Source organism: Scyliorhinus canicula, chromosome 8, assembly GCF_902713615.1.
Source record: "Scyliorhinus canicula chromosome 8, sScyCan1.1, whole genome shotgun sequence".
NCBI lineage: Eukaryota > Metazoa > Chordata > Chondrichthyes > Carcharhiniformes > Scyliorhinidae > Scyliorhinus > Scyliorhinus canicula.
In genome coordinates, this window is record NC_052153.1 from 153,173,406 (window position 1) to 153,195,482 (window position 22,077).

Consider the following 22,077-nt stretch of genomic DNA (forward strand, 5'->3'; position numbering starts at 1 on the left):
CCTACCAGCTAGGTAGTGCCTCCGGTGCCGCACGGCTTCCACTATGGCTTGTGCTTCCTTCTCGATCCATGAGTGTCGGATTTCGGAAGTGTGGAGGGTCCCAGAGAAGAATGATACTGGCCTGCCCGCCTGGTTGAGGGTGGCGGCCAGGGGGACGTCTGACGCATCGCTTTCTACTTGAAATGGGACGGACTCGTCCACCGCATGCATTGCAGCCTTGGTGATGTCGGCCTTGATGTGGCTGAAGGCCGAGTGGGCCTCTGACTTGATAAATACCATGTCTAGCGAGCTGTACCGCCTGCTCCTGGTGGCAATGGGCTTACAGTCTGGAGTGAGGCTCATGGAGAGTGAAGGGGGGGGGGATCTTGAGGGTCGCGAGGCTGCATACTGTGAGGAAGGGCAAGGGTCGGCTGAACTGTAAGGTCAGGCTTCGGTGATTACACTGAAAATCCAATCCGAGCAGTAGTGGGGGTAGGCGCAGAGGTGGGGGAGGACGTAGAGCTTGAAACGGGTATACTCCGCTTCCTGCATCGCGAGGTTGGCGATACAGTACCCTCGGGTCTGGACCGAATGAGACCCGGAGGCAAGGGAGATTGTTTGTGAGGCGGGGTAGGTGTGGAGGGAGCAGCGCCTTACCGTGTCAGGGTGGGCAAAGCTCTCCGTGCTCCCGTAGTCAAAGAGGCAGGGGGTCTCATGCCCGTTGACCTGGCCGACCATCATGGAGTTCTTCAGTGGTTTTGGTTGCGACTGGTTGAGAGTCACCGCCCTCAGCTGTGGGTAACCTGTGTGGTCGGTGGAGTCACAAGATCGCACGTGTCGGACGGGGTCGAAGATGGCGACCAAGATGGCTGCCCCCATCGGTCGCATGTGTCGGTTGGTGCTGGAGCTGGCGGCCAAGATAGCAGCCCCCGTGATTCGCACATGTCGGTCGGTGTTGGGGCCGGCGGCCAAGATGGGGGCACCCCGATTCGCACAATGCCGATGACGCATGGGGGGGGGGGTGTTCCGGGCAGGCACGCAGCCACATTGCGGGGCCTGTGGGGCTGTGAGTCCATAGGTCGGGCCTAGTGCCCCTTTTTCCTGTAGTCGCTGCACGTCGCCGTGCGGGCTGGGAAACGCTGCCGGGAGTGTTGGCCCTGGCCGCAGAATTAGCATTGCGGTTCTCCGGGCTGGTCTGGCAGACGTGCGGCACAGGCCTGCGGCGTAGGCGGGTCCGATGGGGGCTGTGATGATAGGGGGTCGCCGGGCCCGCAGGGAATGCGCTGAGGTTCTGGTAGGCTACCTCCAGTGAGGTAGCTAGCTTTACCATGTCCCACAGGTCGGAGGTCCCGTTTTCCAGCAGGCGCTGCCTGATATAGCTCGAGTGGACCCCCGTCACATAAGTGTCCCGGATCTGTGAGTTCATATGCTCCTCCATCGTCACATCTCGGTAGCTGCAGTTGTTTGCAAGTAGGGACAGGGTTTCCAGATACTCGTCCAGCAAATCTCCGAGTAGTGAGGAGGTGCCTAGCGAACACCTCGTTCACGGGCTTCACAAAGTGCGCCTTGAGGGTTGCAACCGCTTCCTCGTATGTGGCCGCTTTCTCAAACATTACCAAGATTCGATGGCTCACCTGAGCATGGAGGAGTCGCAGTTTGAGGGTCTCCGAGGGAGCCGTTGCTGAGGAGTTGATGTGGGCTTCGAAGCATCGAAGCCAATGTTCAAATATTTCCTTGGCTTCGGGACGTGCGGGCGTTGAGTTCAAGCCTGTCTGGCTTTAGAGCGGCTTCCATGGTGCTTTCGACGACTAATAAATTGATATACCTTCAATTCACCAAGAGGCAGAGAGAGCGAGTGAACATAAGGCTTTATTAGTCGTGAACTTGCCTAGCCAGAGTCGGTTGTGCAGATGAGTGCCACCAGCAGGTGGCTGGATTATATATGGCCCAGGTGAGGGCGGAGCCAGTGGCGGAGCCCACCGGGGTTACAGTACAGTATCTGGAAGCAGCTCGTATCACCACTTCCAGGTCATAGCTTACATTAGGTGGATACTGGTTACAGTGTCATGCATTATGGTGAATACATTCACCACAGATACTCTAAAATATAAAAAAAACAATCACGGGGAGTTAATATGTAGGTACAGCAAGCAATTAGTAAGACAATAATATGTTAACCTTTATTAAAAGGGAGTTGGAATACAAGTGTAAGGAGCCTTGCTACAATTGTACAGGGCTGTGATGAGACCACACCTTGAGTACTCGGCACAGTTTTGGTCTCTGGATTGAAGGCAGGGTATACTTGCCTTAAAGGAAGGGCAACAAAGGTTCACTGGATTGATTTCTGGGATCAATTAGAGTGTTGTCCTGTGATGAGAGATGGAGTCGAATATGGGCTCATATTCTCCGTGAAAAAGCCTAAGCCTAAGGCCCACCCGCAATATTACACTGAGGGGCTGGAACACATGTCAAGCTCCTCGGACTGTACGTTTGACATGTAATTGTATTGTAAATATAACCTGTAACAATAAACTTAGTGAGGAATCTCAGTGTGCCATGTATTGTATTGAAAGAATTACATTTTACGTCACGTCAAATTTGAACTGTTATTTACCTGTATCTTCAGAAATTTTATGAATAAAGTGTACTTTGTTTTTAAATCCCTGAAGTTTAGAAGAATACAAGGTGATCTTATTGAAACGCCTAATTTCTTACAGGATTTCATGGGAGAATAAATGGAGAATTTAGAACTTAGCTCAGGCAAGGGCTCAGCTATTTAGAACTATAATGAGAAGAAACTCTCTTCACACAGGGGAGTGTGAATCTTTGGATGTCTCGACCACAGAGAGCTGTGGGTACTCATTCTGTGATTCTCAATACTGAGATTGATAGATTTGTTGGCCACTGAGTGAACCAAGGCATATGGGGATAGGATGGGAAAGTGCAATGGATGTAATGGTTCAACTGTAAGTAGGCACGGGAGCACAGTGGTTAGCACTGCTACTTCATGGCGCCGAGGACCGGGGTTCAATCCCTGCCCCGGGTCACTGTCCATGTGGAATTTGCACATTCTTCCCATGGCTCAGTGGGTCTTACTCCCACAGCCCAAAAAGATGTGCAGGGTATGTCAATTGCCCATGCTAAATTGCCCCTTAATTGACAAAAAGTAATTGGGTACTCTTTTAAAAAAGTTCAACCATGATTTCACTGAATGATGGAGCAGGCTCCATGGGATGTACAGCCTTCTGCAGCTCCTCAGCAGGATTCTCCCTGGCGGGATTCTCCGTTTTGCCAACGCCCAGGGGTTTCCCGACGGCGTGGGGCTGCCCCACAATGGGAAACCCCATTGACCAGCCGGCATAACGGAGCATCCCGCTGGTGGGTCGGGGCAGAAATGTGGCGCGGCAGGGCAGAGACTCCAGCCCTATTTCTAATGGTCTTATGATGCAATCATAGAATAAAATCATAGAATGGTTACAACATTGAATTAGGCCATTTGGCCCATCATGACCATGCTGGGTCTCTACAAGAGGAACACAGCTCGTCACATGGCCCCATACTTTTTCCCAGTAGCCATGCAATTTTTTTTCTATTGAGGTGCTTATCCAATTCCCTTTTGAAAGCCACGATTGAATCGCCCCCACCACACTCTCGGGCAGCGTATTCCAGATCCTATTTACTCTCTGAATAATTAAACGTTTTTCCCCAGCATCACTATTCATTCTTTTGACAGTTTCGTGAAACCGTTGTCTCCTTGCTCTCAACCCATCTGCAATAGGGAATGCAATAGGGAACCGTCTGCCTGGAACCCCCACACCCCCCATGATTATGAACATCTCTATCAAATCTCCTTTCAACCTTTTCCTTTCTGAGACCTTCTCCAAGTAACTGAAGTCTCTCACCCTGAAACCATTCTCTTAAATCCCTTCTGCACCTTCTCCAAAGCCTTCACATCCTAAAGCATCATGACGTAGCTGTGATGAATCCTTTTTTAGGCAGTAACTCAGGATTGAGGATGTCTTGCTTCCGCCCCAGTTCAATGGTTTATTGCTTCCTCCTTTGACATTTATTTTTGCCCGGACAGGAAAAGAAGAAGAAAGACTTATACCTTTCATGACTGCAGGCTATCCCTCTGGTGTTGCGGAGCGAATGCATTATACTTTTGAAGTGTTGTCACTGTTGTACTGAGGGAAATGCAGATCAGTTTAAGCACATGGGGCGGGTTCTGGGGGAGGTGGGACCTGTAAAAACTGGACGTGTTACACCTGAGCAGGACTGGAACCCATGTCCTAGGGGGGGCTATTTGGTAGAGCGGTTGGGGAGTGTGTAAACTAATGTGGTAGGGAGATGGGAAACGATGCAGGAAGTCGGAAGGTAGTAAAACAAGAGCAGAAACAAAAGGCAGTAAGGGGGAAAGTGTAAGGCAGAGAAGCCATAGTCAAAAATTAAAAAGGGCGACAGTACAAAGTACAGTGACTGAGGGGAGCTCAGTGAATAGGCCCAGTAATACTAAAAGGAATAAAACGGGAAGTAAAAACATAAATGGAAAGCGACGCAGCAAGTTGTTACATAAGATATGGGTTCAAAGACAAGGAAAATTAGGAGAAACGTTAAGAGGAAATCTAACTTAGGAGAGGTTACTGATCAAGGTGATAAGATTCAAAACAGAGGTATAAAAGCCAACATCAGTGTACTTTACTTGAATGTTCGTAGTATTCGGAATAAGGTAAATGAGTTGATGGCGCAAATCATCGTGAATGACTATGATTTAGTGGCCATTACTGAAACATGGTTAAAGGATGGTCACGACTGGGAGTTAAATATCCACGGGTATCAAACTATTCGGAAGGACATAGGCAGCATGGTGGCGCAGTGGGTTAGCCCTGCTGCCTCACGGTGCCGAGGTCCCAGATTCGATCCCGGCTCTGGGTCACTGTCTGTGTGGAGTTTGCACATTCTCCCCGTGTTTGTGTGGGTTTCGCACCCACAACCCAAAGATGTCCAGGGTAGGTGGATTGGCCGCACTTAAATTGCCCCTTAATTGGAAAAAATGAATTGGACACTCTAAATTTATTTTTTTAAACTATTCAGAAGGACAGAGTGGATGGTAAAGGAGGTGGGGTAGCTCTGTTATTTAAGGATGACATCAGGGCAATAGTAATCAAAGTATCATAGAATTTACAGTACAGAAGGAGGCCATTCAGCCCATCGAGTCTGAACCGGCTCTTGGAAAGAGCAACCTACCCAAGGTCAACACCTCCATCCTATCCCCATACCCCAATAACCCCACCCAACACTAAGGGCAATTTTGGACACTAAGGGCAATTTATCATGGGCAATCCACCTAACCTGCACATCTTTGGACTGTGGGAGGAAACCGGAGTACCCGGAGGCAACCCACGCACACACGGGGAGGATGTGCAAGCTCCGCACAGACAGTGACTCAAGCCGGAATCGAACCTGGGACCCTGGAGCTGTGAAGCAATTGTGCTATCCACAATGCTACCGTGCTGCCCTGAGGGATGGCATCGGTGCTATGGAGGATAAGGTTGAATCCATTTGGGTGGAAATCAGCAATAGTAAGGTGAAAAAGTCACTGATAGGAGTAGTCTATAGGCCACAAATAGTAACATTATGGTGGGGCAGGCAATAGACAAAGAAATAACTGATGATTATAGAAATGGTACAGCAGTTGTCATGGGGGATTTTAATCTACATGTCGATTGGTTTAACCAGGTAGGTCAAGGCAGCCTTGAGGAGAAGTTTATAGAATGTATCCGCGATAGTTTCCGAAAACAGTATGTAATGGAACCTATGAGGGAACAAGTGGTCCTAGATCTGGTCCTGTGTAATGAGACAGGATTGATTATTGATCTCATAGTTAGGGATTCTCTCAGAAGGAGCGATCATAATATGGTGGAATTTAAAATACAGATGGAGGGTGAGAAGGTAAAATCAAACACTAGTGTTTTGTGTTTAAACAAAGGAGATTACAATGGGATGAGAGAAGAGCTGGCTAATGTAGACTGGGAGCAAAGACTTTGTGGTGAAACAGTTGAGGAACAGTGGAGAACCTTCCAAGCGATTTTTCACAATGCTCAGCAAAGGTTTATACCAACAAAAAGAAAGGACGGTAGAAAGAGGGAAAATCGACCGTGGATATCTGAGGAAATAAGGGAGAGTATCAAATTGAAGGAAAAAGCATACAAAGTGGCAAATATTAGTGGGAGACTAGAACACTCAGAAATCTTTAGGGGGCAACAGAAAGCTACTAAAAAAAAGTATAAAGAAGAGTAAAATAGATTATGAGAGTAAACTTGCTCAGAATATAAAAACAGATAGTAAAAGTTTCTACAAATATATAAAACAAAAAAGAGTGGCTGAGGTAAATATTGGTCCTTTAGACTTGAGAAGGGAGATTTAATAATGGGAGATGAGGAAATGGCTGAGGAACTGAACAGGTTTTTTGGGTCGGTCTTCACAGTGGAAGACACAAATAACATGCCAATGATTTATGGAAATGAGGCTATGACAGGTGAGGGCCTTGAGATTACTACCTAAGGAGGTAGTGATGGGAAAACTAATGGGGCTAAAGGTAGACAAGTCTCCTGGCCCTGATGGAATGCATCCCAGAGTGCTAAAAGAGATGGCTAGGGAAATTGCAAATGCACGAGTGATAATTTCCCAAAATTCACTAGACTCTGGGGTGGTCCCGGCGGATTGGAAATGAGCAAATGTGACACCACTGTTTAAAAAATGAGGTAGGCAGAAAGCGAGTAATTATAGGCCAGTTAGTTTAACTTCAGTAGTAGGGCAGATGCTGCAATCTATCATCAAAGAAGAAATAGCGAGGCATCTGGATGGAAATTGTCCCATTGGGCAGACGCAGAATGGGTTCATAAAGGGCAGGTCGTGCCTAATTAATTTCGTGGAATTTTTTGAGGACATTACCAGTGCGGTAGATAATGGGGAGCCAATGGATGTGGTATATCTGGATTTCCAGAAAGCTTTTGACAAAGTGCCACACAAAAGATTGCTGCATAAGGTAAAGATGCATGGCATTAAGGGTAAAGTAGTAGCATGGATAGAGGACTGGTTAATTAATAGAAAGCAAAGAGTGGGGATTAATGGGTGGCAATCAGTAGCTAGTGGTGTTCCTCAGGGATCAGGTGTTGGGCCCACAATTGTTCACAATTTACATAGGTGATTTGGAGTTGGGGACCAAGTGCAATGTGTCCAATTTGCAGACAACACTAAGATGAGTGGTAAAGCGAAAAGTGCAGAGGATACCGGAAGTCTGCAGAGGGATTTGGATAGGTTAAGGGAATGGGCTAGGGCCTGGCAGATGGAATACAATGCTGAAAAATGTGAGGTTATCCATTTCGGTAGGAATAATAGCAAAAGGGATTATTTAAATGATAAAATATTAAAACATGCTGCTGTGCAGAGACCTGGGTGTGCTAGTGCATGAGTCGCAAAAAGTTAGTTTACAGGTGCAACAGGTGATTAAGAAGGAGTTTTGTCCTTCATTGCTAGAGGGATGGAGTTTAAGACTAGGGAGGTTATGCTGCAATTGTATACGGTGTTAGTGAGGCCATACCTGGAGTATTGTGTTCAGTTTTGGTCTCCTTACCTGAGAAAGGATGTACTGGTGCTGGAGGGTGTGCAGAGAAGATTCATTAGGTTAATCTCAGAGCTGAATGGGTTGGATTACAAGGAGAGGTTGAGTAGACAGGGGACTGTACTCGTTGGAATTTAGAAGGATGCGGGGAATCTTATAGAAACATATAAAATTATGAAGGGAATAAATAGGATAGATGCGGGCAGGTTGTTTCCACTGGCGGGTGAAGGCAGAACCAGGTGGCATAGCCTCAAAATAAGGGGAAGTAGATTTAGGACTGATTTTAGGAGGAACTTCTTCACCCAAACGATTGTGAATCTATGGAATTCCTTGTCCAGTGAAGCAGTTGAGGCTCCTTCATTAAATGTTTTTAAGATAAAGATAGAGGGCGGGATTTTCCCAATGGGAGTCGTCTAAGTGCCGACGCCGGAGTAAAAACCGGAGTGTTTTACTCCGGCGCCAGCGCCCGTTCCCAGACCCCTATTCTCCCCACTCCGTGGTGCTAGCAGGGGCGTTGCACCATTTACGGGGGACGGGGCCTCAGCGTGGTGTCAGAGACCCGGTGCCGCGTAAAAGACGCGGCGCCTTGGGTCCCGCGCATGCACAGTGGCACCGGTGCACCTACCCATGCGCGGTAACCTTACGGAGTGCTCCGGCCCCCTCACCAACATGGAACCGGGGTTCCGGAGCCAGTCGTGCAAGGAAGTAGGCTGGGGGGGGGGGGGGGGGGGGGGGGGGGGTAGAGGCCTGCCCGCCGATCAGTGAGCCCCGATCGTGGGCCAGACCCCATCGGAGGCCCCCCGGGGAAAGGAGCCCGCCCTCCCCCCTCCCCCCCCACAGGCCGCCGCCCAAGCCTTCGCAACGAATACCCGCCGTCAGCGACCAGGTGTGGACGGCACCGGCGGGACAAGACCGGTTATGCCCGGCCGCTCGCCGGAGAATCACCGCTCGCCGTTTGCGGCGATTCTCCGAGCGGCCTGGCGCGATTCACGCGCCGCTGGTTTCGGGGGGTGGGAGAATCGCGTGCTGGGGTCGGGCCGGCGTGGTGCAATTCGCACGGCGACCCGGCGATTCTCCCACCCGGCGGGGCGGGGGGGGGGGGGGGGGGGGGAGAATACCGCCCAGACAGCTTTTTTGAAGATTAAAGGGCCGGAAAGTGGAGCTGAGTCCAAAAAAGATCAGCCATGATCTCATTGAATGGCGCAGCAGGCTCAAGGGGCCAGATGGCCTACTCCTGCTCCTAATTCTTATGTTCTTATGATCAGCTCTCACAAAAAGCTACCTGATGATCAGTTGGCTGAGGAATAAATATTGTAGAGAACTCTAGAGATAACTCCTCCACTCTTTCCAAAGCAGTGCATCTACTCAAGAGGGTGACAGAACCTCAGCTTAATACATCACTCAAATAACAGCACTTCCACGCGCGGCCACTCCTTCAGTAATGCGCTGCAGTGTCAGCCTTGACTTTTGTGACAGGAGTGGGGCTTGAACCGCACAACCTTGTGACTCTGAGGTGAACAGCCACAGCTGACAGAAGAGAAGAGTGAACTTCAAAAGTGCCTTGTGGGAGTCATCCACTTCATGTCAGAGGATTTGCTGGGCTTTTCTTTTAAAACTAGGTCACTAGCCTTGCAACAAGTTCAAATCAATTGAAATGATATACGGGAACAGATGGCAATAAGTCAAGCAGAACCTCAGCAAAGCCACTGTATTCTAGTCAACTTCCTATTGATTGTCAAACCTTTGGCCAGCCCTACCATATTCTGCCTGCAGGAAGAAAGTGGAGATGTTTTGAGGTCATCAACTGTAAGATGATATGCATGGCTGGCAATGGCAGATTGGATTTGAGTTGATCTACTACAGCAGCAGACTTGGGAATCTGACACCTTAGACAGGCATTCTGCAGTACTTCAGTTGCTCAAGTAGCTTGGCTCACTGAACGAGATTTGGTGGAGTCGCCTTATGATTGAGGGCTGACATTTTTCCTTTTCAATTCAATTATCCCTGCAAGGCACTGTCATAATGAGGTACTAGTTGAGCAAGCAAGGCCACAATTCTCTATCGCTGACTGAACTTCATTGCGCACTGAAAAGTTCCTAATAGTTCCAGCTCTGAAAGTAGTGAGTGTTATTTTAATTTGTTCTTGGGACATGACTGGGAAAGCTGCATTTTTATTGCCCATTCCTAGTTGCCCTGAGAAGATGTTTGTGGGACCTCCCTCTTCAAATTACTGCAGTCCTAATGCCGATGCGCTCCCACAAAGGAATAAATATGAAATCACCGCCAATGGAAGAAAGGAGACATTAGGAGAAGTTATACCTCTTGCTTGTGTTAGAACATTGGAATGTTGAACGAAAACCAGAAGGATAATCCATAGCTGTTTTTAGAAGAGAAATGTTTGAAAGAGGAGATTTATAAGTCGGTGGGGAATTAGGAGAAAGGGATTGAATGTCCTCCTTCTGTGTTGCAACATTCTACACTGCTCGGGAAACATTGGGGACACGATCTAGCGAAAAAAAAGTCTGTGTTGGGTGGGATTAGAGGAGTCATTCCCGGTGCTATTGAACAGCACTGTTTTTTTTTCCAGACCTCAACAGGGTGCCCCGAATTAAGGCCACACTCAGTCTCACTGCCTGCACTGAGGAGATCCCTCAGTGCAGGAAGCTGTCAGAAAAATGGCGCCGCGATCTCTCAGCCACTGACGAGACCCGCGGACCCCCTCTGAACACATTAACCCACCTATTGGGGGGGTCCTCTAGCCCCCCACACCCCATCTCATATGGGTAGGGCACCCCCGGGCCTGATCCCCAGTACGGGAAAAATGACACCCAGACATTTGGGCACTGCGAGCTTGACAACCTGGCAGTGCCCCTGTCAGCCTGCAGTGTTAACTGGACACCCTGGGAGTGCCAGGCTGACTCCAATGTGGCACATCCAGAGTTCTGAAGTGGAAATGCCAGGGTTCCAGGCTAGCAATGCCAAGGTTCCCAGGTGGCGCCAGCAGTGTCAGTGTGCCACCCTGCCCAGATACCAATATCCTAGGGGCCTCCAATAACTTGGGAGACCCAATCTCCAAGTGCTGTTCTGTCTGGTCCCCGTTTGTGCTGACCAGTGCTAAACGGCGGCCAGCAAGGGTCTCCTCAGCAAAGCCGGTAGATCCAGGGAGCCGGTTTGATCTGCCGTTGGCAGAGTTAAGTGAGTTTTTAAGGACACTTAACTGTGCAAGTCTTGGGCGGCACAGTGGTGCAGTGGTTAGCACTGCTGTCCCACGGCACCGAGGACCCGGGTTTGATCCCGGCCCCGTGTCACTGTCAGTGTGGAATTTGCAAATTCTCCATGTTAAGGGTAGGAATTGGCCACTCTAAATTGTCCCTTAATTGGAAAAAAGGAATTGGGTACTCTAAATGTATTTATTATTAAACTGTGCAAGTCTGGCAGGATCCTGATCGTGACATCTCGCAAGATCTTGTTGGATCTCGTGAGACGTAACGACTGTCGGGAATCCAGTAAGAGGCCTCTTGTGGGATCTAAATTCCAAATCCCATCCTGATTCTGTCATGACGCGGCCGGTAACTTGCTCCCTGGGTCACTGTTGGTGCTACGTGCAACATTGGTGCACACAAGTACTTTATTCAGCAAAGAAAATTAAAGCGAATTGACCTGCTGAGCAAAGGTTGAGCAGGTTCGGCCTATATTCATTAGGGAGAAGAGTGAGTGGTGATCATATTGAAACATAAAGTTCTGAGGGAGTTGACAGGGTAGATGCTGAGAGGATGTTTCCTCTGTTTGGGGGAATCTAGAACTAGGGGCACAGTTTAAAAATAAGGGGTCTCCCATTTAAGATGGAGAGGAGGAGGAATTTTTCTCACAAAGGATCGGCTTGGCTTTTTGACCAGGCCTCATTTGGAGCACTTTATCCAGTTTTGGTCCCGACCACCCACAGGGAGGACCTCATGGAACAACTTTACCCCTAAAATTGTGGATGGGTTTGGGTCAGCAGGTAAAGGTTAAGGGCGGAATTCTCCGCTCCTGCGCGGCATCGGGAAGGCCGTCGTGAACTCGGCCAAGTTTTACGACGGCCTCGGAGGCTGCTCCTCGCACCCTATTCACCCCCCCCTACAGGGGGTTAGGAGCGACGCTCCGTAAATCTCGGCCGCCGGGCCTTGATGCTTGTGTCAAGGGGGCGCGCCGAGAATGCGCGACGGCGGCGCCTAAGTGACATCAGCCGCGCATGCGCATGTTGGCCGGCACCGACCCGCGCATGTGCAGTTGCCGTCTTCCCCTCCGCTGCCCCGCAAGGCGTGGCGGCTTGATCTTGTGGGGCGGTGGAGGGGAAAGAGTGCGTCTCTTGGAGACGCCGGCCCGACGATCGGTGGGCACCGATCGCGGGCCAGTCCCCTCCCGAGCACGGCCGCGGTGCTCACTCCCCTCTCCGCCCCCCCACAAGCCACAAACAAGCCTTTTTTTTTAATAAACAATTTTATTGAGGTAGTTTTTGGCTTTATAAACAGTTACAGACATCATCAGAAAGGAAGCAAAAAAGGCAAAAATGTGCAAACATCCACGTACTTTCAATACTTCCATCGTAACATATTGCACAAGCCCGCTCCCCTCCCACCGGTACTACCCGCCATATTTTCCCTCCTACTCTACTCTACCCCCCACCCCCCTCCCCCCACCCCCCTGCTGACACTCACTGTCCCGCAAAGACGTCAATAAATGGTTGCCACCTCCGGGTGAACCCCTGCACAGATCCCCTCAAGGCGAACTTAATTTTTTCCATCCCCAGGAAATTCGACATGTCCGCAAGCCACCACTCCGTCTTCGGGGGCTTTGAGTCCCTCCACGCCAATAATATTCGTCGCCGGGCTATCAGGGAAGCAAAGGCCAGCACATCGGCCTCTTTCTCCCCCTGGACCCCCGGGTCTTCCGAAACCCCAAAAATTGCCACCCCTGGACTCATCACCACCCTTGTTTTTAGCACCTGGGACATGACCCCCGCAAATCACTCCCAGTACCCCCTCAGCTCAGGGCATGCCCAAAACATGTGAACATGGTTCGCTGGTCCTCCCGCGCACCTAGCGCATTTGTCCTCTATCCCGAAAAATTTGCTCATCCAAGCCACCGTCATATGGGCCCGGTGAACGACCTTAAATTGGATCAGCCCGAGCCTAGCACATGTCGCGTTCGAGTTTACCCTACTCAGTGCCTCTGCCCACAGCCCATCCTCCATTTCCCTGCCTATCTCCTCCTCCCATTTAAGTTTCAGTTCCTCTGTCTGGGACCCTTCCTCCCTCATGAGCACCTTATATATACCCGAGACTCTGCCCTCCCCTTCTTCCCTCCTAGAGACTATTCTGTCGAGGATGCCCATTGGCGGGAGGCGCGGGAAAGATGGGACCTGTCTACGAACAAAGTCCCGCAACTGTAAGTATCTAAAATCATTTCCCCTTACCAACCCAAATTTCTCCTCCAAGCTCCTCAAACACGCGAAGCTCCCTTCCAGGAACATATCACCCACCCTTCCCGCCCCTGCTCGCCGCCATACTCGGAACCCCCCATCCATACTGCCGGGGGCAAACCGATGGTTGTCGCAGATTGGCGCCCAGACAGACGCCCCCATCTCCCCCACATGCCTCCTCCACTGGCCCCATATCTGCAGGGTCACCACCACTACCGGGCTGGTGGTGTACTTGGCCGGCGGCAGCGGTAGAGGAGCCGTGACCAGGGCTTCCAAACTGGAGCCCCTGCACGAAGCCGCCTCCACCCGCTCCCAAATAGACCCCGTACCCACCATCCACTTCCTTATCATAGCGATGTTGGCCGCCCAGTAATAATTGACCAGACTCGGCAAAGCCAGCCCTCCCTCGCTGCGGTTCCTCTCCAACATCGCCTTCTTCACCCGCGGAGACTTTCCCGCCTATACAAAGCTCCTGATCAGCCCGTTAACTCTTTTGAAGAAGGACTGTGGGATAAAGATCGGGAGGCACTGAAAAATAAACAAAAATCGAGGGAGGATTGTCATCTTTACAGTCTGCACCCTCCCTGCCAGCGACAGCGGGAGTGCATCCCATCTCCGAAACTCTCCCTTCATTTGCTCCACCACCCTGGCCAAATTTAACTTATGCAGCCTGCCCCAGTCTCGTGCCACCTGGATTCCCAAATACCGGAAATTTTCCTCAACTAGCCTAAACGGTAGCCCTCTCAATCTGTTCTCCTGGCCCCTTGCCTGGACCACAAACATTTCACTCTTGACCGTATTTAATTTGTATCCTGAGAACTGGCCGAATTCCCTCAGCATTCCCAGTATAGTTCCCATCCCGGCCACTGGGTCCGACACGTACAGGAGCAGGTCGTCTGCATACAGAGAAACCCTGTGTTCAACCCCGCCCCTCACCATCCCCTTCCAACCCTCTGCGGCTCTCAGCGCAATCGCCAGCGGCTCTATGGCCAGCGCAAACAGCAGCGGGGAGAGCGGGCAGCCCTGCCTGGTCCCTCGGTACAACCTAAAGTACTCCGACACTTCTCTGTTGGTCCTGACGCTGGCCCTCGGGGCCTGATATAATAATTTGATCCAATCCACCAATCCCTCCCCGAACCCAAACCGTCCGAGCACCTCCCATAGATAGTCCCACTCCACCCGGTCAAAGGCCTTCTCGGCGTCCATTGCCACCACTACCTCCACCTCTCTACCCGCCGGGGGCATCATTATCACATTGAGCAATCTCCTCAGATTGGCCGCCAGCTGCCTACCTTTCACGAACCCCGTTTGATCCTCCCCAATCACCTCCGGTACACAATCCTCCATTCTACCCGCCAGTACCTTTGCCAGGAGCTTGGCGTCTACATTAATCAGGGAGATTAGCCTGTAGGACCCGCACACCTCCGGGTCTTTACCCCGCTTCAATATCAGAGATATGGTGGCTTGTGACATTGTCGGCGGCAGGGTCCCTCTGTCCCTTGCTTCATTGAAAACCCTCGCCAAGACCGGGCCCACCAGCTCCGAGAACTTCCTATAAAACTCTACCGGGTATCCATCCGGCCCCGGGGACTTCCCCGACTGCATGGCCTTTAGGCCCCCCAATACCTCCTCTACTCTAATCGGGGCCCCCAACTCTTCCACTTGCCCCCCCCCCCCCCCCCAACTGTTGGGAATGTTAACCCGTCCAGAAACCTTTTCATCCCCTCCGGTTCTTCCGGCGGCTCCGAAGTATACAGCTTATGATAGAAGTCCCGGAATACCCTATTCAATTCTGCCGGATCCTCCACTTTGCGTCCCCCCTCGTCCCTCACTCTACCTATTTCCCTGGCCGCCTCCCTCCTCCTGAGTTGCTGCGCTAACAGTCTGCTAGCCTTTTCCCCATGCTCGTACACCACTCCCCTCGCCTTCCTAAGCTGTTCCACGGCCCTGCTCGTGGATAGTGCCCCCAGTTCCGCCTGTAGCCTCTGCCTCTCCCTGAGTAAAACCTCCCCCGGGGATTCCGCGTGCTCTTCATCTATCCGACCCATTTCCCTGACCAATCTATCCATCTATGCCCTGTCTGCCTTGGCTCTGTGGGCCCCAATTGAAATCAGCTCCCCCCGCACTACTGCCTTTAGCGCCTCCCACAAGGTCGCCGCTGAGACCTCCCCAGTGTCATTCACCTGCAGGTAATTTTTTATACATTTCCGAAGCCTCTCGCAGACCCCCTCCTCCGACAGCAGTCCCACATCTAGCCTCCATTGCGGGCGTTGATAGCTCGCTCCCCCGAACTGCAGGTCCACCCAATGCGGGGCATGGTCTGAAATGGTAATTGCTGAGTATTCCGTGTTCTTTACCTCCCCCATACAGTCCCTGCTTAGTACAAAGAAATCTATCCTGGAATATACTTTATGGATGTGCGAGTAAAACGAGTAGCCCCTTCCTGTTGGCTGTCTATCTCTCCAGGGGTCCACTGCCCCCATTTGCTCCATGAACCCTTTCAGCTCCCTTGCCATTGCTGAGAGTCTACCCGTTCTGGGACACGACCGATCCAAAGTCGGCTTAAGGACCATGTTAAAGTCCCCTCCCATTATTAGCCTGCGAGAATGCAGGTCCGGGATCTTCCCCAGCACTCTTTTAATGAAGTCCACGTCATCCCAGTTCGGGGCATATATATTCACCAGCACCACTCTTCTCCCCTCCAGTCTGCCCCGTACCATCAGGTATCTGCCCTCCCTGTCTGCGGATATGCCCTCTGCCTCAAATTGAACGCGCTTGTTGATCATGATTGCCACCCCTCTGGACTTCGAGTCCAAGTCCGAGTGGAAGACCTGGCTAATCCAGCCCTTCCTTAGCCTGGTCTGGTCTGACACTTTCAGATGTGTCTCCTGCAACATAATTACGTCCGCCCTCAGGGCCCGCAAGTGCGCGAACACCCGCGCCCTCTTAACCGGCCCATTCAGTCCCTTGACGTTCCAGGTGATCAGCCTGGTCGGGGGGCACATCCCCCCCCCCCCCCCCCCCCACCCCGCCAGTCAGCCATAGCCTTTCTCGGGCCGGCCCCTGACCCGTGCGTTGCGCCATTCCTGGCCCGCCCTTTGGCTGCCTCCACCCTCGACCTCCTTTCCAGTGCCTATTTCAAGTCCCTCTCCCGTCAGCAGAACAACCCCCCGCTCCCCTAACCCCATCCCCCGATACCCCCACCCCTGCCATCTACTGGCTGTAACTTCCCCCCCATCTGACTTTCTTGACTAGCCAATCTGCTAGCCCGGTGACTCAACACTCCGGCGCCTTCCTGTCCCATTCCCCTTGTTTCCCCATCCTCCTCCCCACCCACTGGGGCAAGCCGGCTCCAGTGTCTTCCGCGAGCTGCACAAAAAGCACAAACCAGCCCAAACAGGAAAAAAAAAAGAAAAAACCACAGAAAAAAGAGAAAAAGCACATAAATGTCCATGAACAAAGGAAAGAGTCTCAAATGTTCCGCTTGGCCCCCTTGGCCCAGCAAACCGTTGAGCAGCAGTCCAGGCACATTCAGCGTTCCTTCCCACAGAAATCCTCGGGCCCTAACTCGCGTCCTTGGGGCCTCCTTTCGGGACCAGCCCCAGGTCCCTCACAAAATCCATCACTTCTTCGGGTTCGGAGAAGTAGTGGTGTTGACCCTGGTGCGTGACCCATAGCCGAGCTGGGAACAGCAGACCAAACTTCACGTGCTTCTTGAACAGCACCTCCTTGACATTCTTAAAGGCTGCTCGCCGCCGAGCCACCTCCTGGCTTAGATCCTGATAAATGCGGAGAACACTGTTGTTCCACGTGCTGCTCCTGGCGCTCTTTGCCCACTGCAGCACCCGCTCCTTGTCCACGAACCTGTGGAACCTAATCACCATCGGGAGGGGGGGGGGGTCCGCCCGGCCGCCCCTGCCTTGCCTGCACTCTGTGTGCCCCCTCCAGCTCCAGCGGTCGCGGAAAGGCTTCGGCCCCCATCAGCTGCTTCAGCAGGTCTGCTACAAACGCTGCAGCATCAGCTCCCTCAGCCCCCTCCGGGAGGCCGACCATCCTCAGATTGTTCCTGCGGACTCTATTCTCCAGCTCCTCCACTCTGTCCAGCAGTCTTCTCTGCCGCTCTTTCAGGCCGTCCACTTTTAGCGCTGCAACCGTTTGCGCATCCGCCTGCTCCTCCACCGCCTCTCCCAGCTCCTTAACTTTAACATCTTGCGCATCCAGCCTCTGGTACAGCTGATCCACCGCTTTCTGGATTGGTCCAAGCTGTCCCGCTTCAGCGCTTCAAAACTGGACTTCATTACCTGGAGCATGTTATCCAGCGCCAGCTGGATTGCTGAGTCCGGGGTCCGTGTGTCCGCCATCTTAGGTCCCAGGTAATTTTCTTCAGGTCCTTGTCTCTGTCCCTTTTTCTCCTTCTTCTTCTGCCTTCTGGAATCCCGCTGTTCCATGTGCTGCAGCCCGCTCCTCAGCGCCTTCGCTGCCGCCTTCCTTCGCCCAGCTCCTTAAATCTTACCTCCTGGGCATCTGAAGTGGGTCCAATCTGTCCCTCCTCAGCAACTCCAAACTTTTTTTCTTTGTCCTGGAGGAAGGAAGGTCCGTGGGTCCGCCATCTTACCCTTCAGGTCAGCTTCCTCCTTGCCTCCGTCTCTCTCTCTCTCTTTCTTCCTCACCTGCTGGCCTCCCACACTTCCATCTGCTGCAGCCCGCTCTCCTCTTCTTTTCCGGCAGCCTTTTTGCCGCCCCCGTGGTCCCGCTATCGCGGGGAATCAGCTGTTCAGCCCCGCCGGAGTGAGAGCCCACCGAATGTGCAGCTCACTCGAACATCGCCGCCACCGGAAGTCCACAAACGAGCCTTTGGCGCCATGTTCACGATGGCAGCGACCAGGTGTGGTTGCCGCCGTCGTGAACAGGTTGGGAACGGCAGGCCGCTCGGCCCATCCGGGCCGGAAAATCGCCAGTCGCCGAGAAAAACGGGAAGCGCCGATTCTCCGAGCGGTGGGTGGGAGAATCGTGGGGTGCCAGGGGGGCGTGTCGTGAGTCGCCCGGCCATCCCGCAATTCTCCCACCCGGCATGGGGAGCGGAGAATCGCGCCCTAAGCATCTGAAACAGGAGCAGAAGTCACTTCAAACCCATCAACTTCGGGCAGATTTAACAAAAGATGAATGGGGCAGGGAAGGGGAGGCGGTGGGGTAATCAATTCACTCTCCGAAAACAAGTCAATCACTGTAACCTTTTAAGGAGTTCTTTTATATTAACAGTGTTTTTATTTTTAGCCTATGCTCGATATCCGATGGCTCAGGATATCTGGTAGGTAGAAGGAAGTGAAAAGTGATATATCCATAAGCTGAATGTCTTCACAGCATTGCCTCTGGACCAGGATGAGGAGGGTGCTTCTTCCAGACCCAACAAGACACCTTGAGAATTACCCTGTAACCTGTCTGTAGACTCTCCCTTCTGCCATGATCAGCAGCTTCAACGAAGGTCTGACTCTTCCTATGTGGCACGTTGGACACCAACAAGGAACCGGCCAGAACCCATTATTACTTCAACATATCTTCTTAGGTCAGTGCCCATTACAGATACAAGGTGGGCTCTTGGTGGAATCTGCTGTAGCCCACGCGATGCAGGTCACTGTTTGTGGTTTGGCATTCCAGGGCTTTGACCCAGCGATGATAAAGGAAGGATGAAGTCAGTGATAAACAAGGATGGGGCTGATGGCCATTTCTTTTCATCCTGGATAAATAAAAACAAGCAATAAGATTATGCGGTGTTTCGCTTAAGTGGCAGCATTGCCATGGCAGATGACCAGGTCAGAAAGGAAAGAAAAAATATCGCAGGAGAGCAAGAATTCTCATTTATAAAAATGTTGGAAGCACGCAGCTTCAATGCATCAGCATCTAAAAAGATAAAGATTGAGTTAACTTTTTAGAGGGAGATGCTCTGTCAGAGCTGTTCTTTCAATCTGATGAACATGCGCAGTTTGAAGTAGGGCTTGAATTAACACCTGGCCAATATATAGATCTATTATCCAGTTCAGTTAGTTAGACAGCTGTGTCCTGATGCAAAGGGAGGCCAACAGATAGCGGGTTCAATTCCTGTACCGGCTAAGGCTATTCATGAAGGCTTGCCTTCTCAACCTTGTCCCTCGGCTGAGGTGTAGTAATCCTTGGGTTAAATCACCACCAGTCAGCTCTACCCCTCAAAGAGGGAAGCAGCCTGTGGTCACCTGGGACTTTCACTTATTAATCAAAATAAAGCCTAGAGATCACACTTTTACCCAGTTTATTCAGCAGCAGATGGCTGAGGTGGAGATGGAGGTGGAGGGTGGGTGATGCAACAGAAGTGGAAGCAAGTGGTCTTTGTGATTGAGAGAGCGTGTGGCTGGAAATTCAACTTAAATTTGAATATAACACCAATGTTGCAAACAGTCTAATTCAATCTGAACCTGTGGCAGTGAAGGCAAATGGGATACAAAGGTCAGGAAAGATCAAAAATAATAATTTCAGGCGTGTTAATATTTAACTGGAGTCCATTGTGGCTTATCCAAGACTGAATATCAGATAGACAAGTTTAAAAACAATGGAGAAGCACTGGAGGAATCAAAAGAAGCCCTGGAGAGATAGAGTTGGCATCATCAGCATATATGGAAGCTGACCCCACCCCATGTAGCTAAGCAGCAGGAGTTGGGTGTGGAAGAAGAATAGGCCAAAGATAAATCCTGAGGGACTTTATAGGTAATGGAGCAGGCAATGGAGGGAAACCATTTCCAGTTACAATCGAATAGGTAAGAGCCAAACAAGTTTAATGGAGAGAAGGGAGCAGAAGGTGGGTCTCATGGATGAATGTATAGGGGACAGATGGGGAGAAAATAAAGAGTGTGGATTCCGTGTAAGCACAGCATGGTATCTGGAGAATATTTTACATGTTGGGCGAGGGGAAGGAGAAAACCAGTAGAAGCAACTGAACACTTGGGGCACAATCTAACAGCCGCGTCACGCCGGAATCTGAGAGGGAAGCAGTCAGTAGATACCAAGAGAGGCCACCCCCAGAATTCCTGACAGTGGGCGGGATCCAGTCTTGCAGAGTGAAATCACCATAGAAGCAGCCGTACCTCTGCCTTCGCCAGATTGAATGGCCACCTGGCATCTACCGGCCTTGACAAGGAGACCCCATTGGGCGCCGTTCAGTACTGGCCCCTACAAACAGGGACTGGGAGAAGTGGTACCTGGGGAGTCTCACAGGCGATCGGATGGCGCTGGATGGCTGGCTTCTGGGCAGGGTGGCACCCAGTCACTGCTGATGCCACCTGGGCACTTAGCACTGCCAGTCTGGCTCCCTGGCAGAGCCACCCGGCCAACCTGCCAGGGTGCTAGGCTGGTAGTGCCAGGGATCGGGTCCAGGGGGGCCTTACCATGTAGATGAGGGAGGGGTGAGGTTGAGGGTTCCCGGAGACCTCAGCAGGATTGGTGGGGTGAGTGGGGATGGGGGGGTCAAAAACAATGCTGGGGGGGGGGGGGGGAGGAGATAGGGGCAGCATTCTAAAATGGTGCCCCGATCTGCGAGGAGCCGTTTCAGCAAATCATTCTAAGTGATGCATTTGTAGAGAGAATCTCCCCGAGGAAAAACAATGGCAAAGTGCCATTGAATAGCAGCCACCGAGAAACACCCTGCCAAACCCGCCCGAGACTGGACATAGAAATATTTCAGGTGAATTGCGGCCATGGGTTTTTCCTGCCCATCATTTCCTGATGTGCTTTCTGATAAGTGAGCTGGAACCCGCTGAAGTCTCTGACGCTTACTCAGAATTGGAAACTTTTTGGAGGGTTCTAGACACAATGAAGTTGAAAGTTCCCAGGCAATTCTTTCGAGCCCTTGATTTGTGACTTCCGAGGGGTCTCCCAGCACCTAGTGAGGGGTATCTCCAGGATACAACTATCTGGAGATCTGAAGGTCTGGGCCATGAATGACTGATATCTTAGTGTACAGGGCACAATGTCAAACTCTGTGGATTATACAAAACTGGGAATCATTGTGAACTGTGAGGAGGATGCTGTAGAACCTCAAAACGATGTAGACAGGTTGGTGGAATGGGTGGTCAAGGGGCAGATTAAATATAATGCAGAGAAGTGTGAAGTGATTAATTTTAGTAGTAAGAGCGCAGAGAGATAATATGAAATAAAAGGTGTAATTCTAAAGGGGTGAAGGAGCAGAGGAGCCTGAGTGCATATGTACTTAAATCATTGAAGGTGACAGAAAATGTTGAGTGTGCGGTTAATAAAGCATATAGACTCAATAAAAACACTTCTAAAATATAACATATAAAATCCTGAGTTGGATAAATAAGGGCATAGAGTATAAAAGTAAGGACATTATGTTAATGCTGTACAAAACATTGGGCGAGATTTTCTGACCCCCCCGCTGCCCCATGCCAAGTTCCTTGGTGGTGGGATGGACGAGCTATGCAAAATACCATAGGTATCAACGGGATCGGAAAATCTTGCCAGCAGGCAATGGCAAGCCGCCTTGTTGCTGGAAAACTCACCGCGGGGAGCTGGAAAATCCCAGCCATTGCTTTGGCCTCAGCTGGGATTCTGAGTCTAGTTCTGGGCACCACACTGTAGAAAAAAATGTCAAGGCTTCAGAAAGGATTAATGAGAATGGTCCCACTGCTGAAAATCCTCAGTGGATGGATTGGAAAAGATGGGGCTCTTCTGTGGTGCTGCCCCCTGTACAGCAATGGGTCCAGTCTCCTCCTCCTCGGCAGGCCGATGTTCACATCCTGTTCACGTCCAGCGGCTCATATCAGTCTCTGCTGCTGCTCTATCATAGTAATAGAAATGCCAACTTGATAGGCTCCATGATTCTCCGGAATCATGCCCTCCACTCTTCTGGGACTTGCACCTCCCCCTTACTGACGGCCTCTCCACTAAGCCTCATACCTCCCCTCTCACAATGTCATATCCCCACACCTATCCATCTCTACTCCATCAGGATTAGGTGCCTGTAACCTCAAGA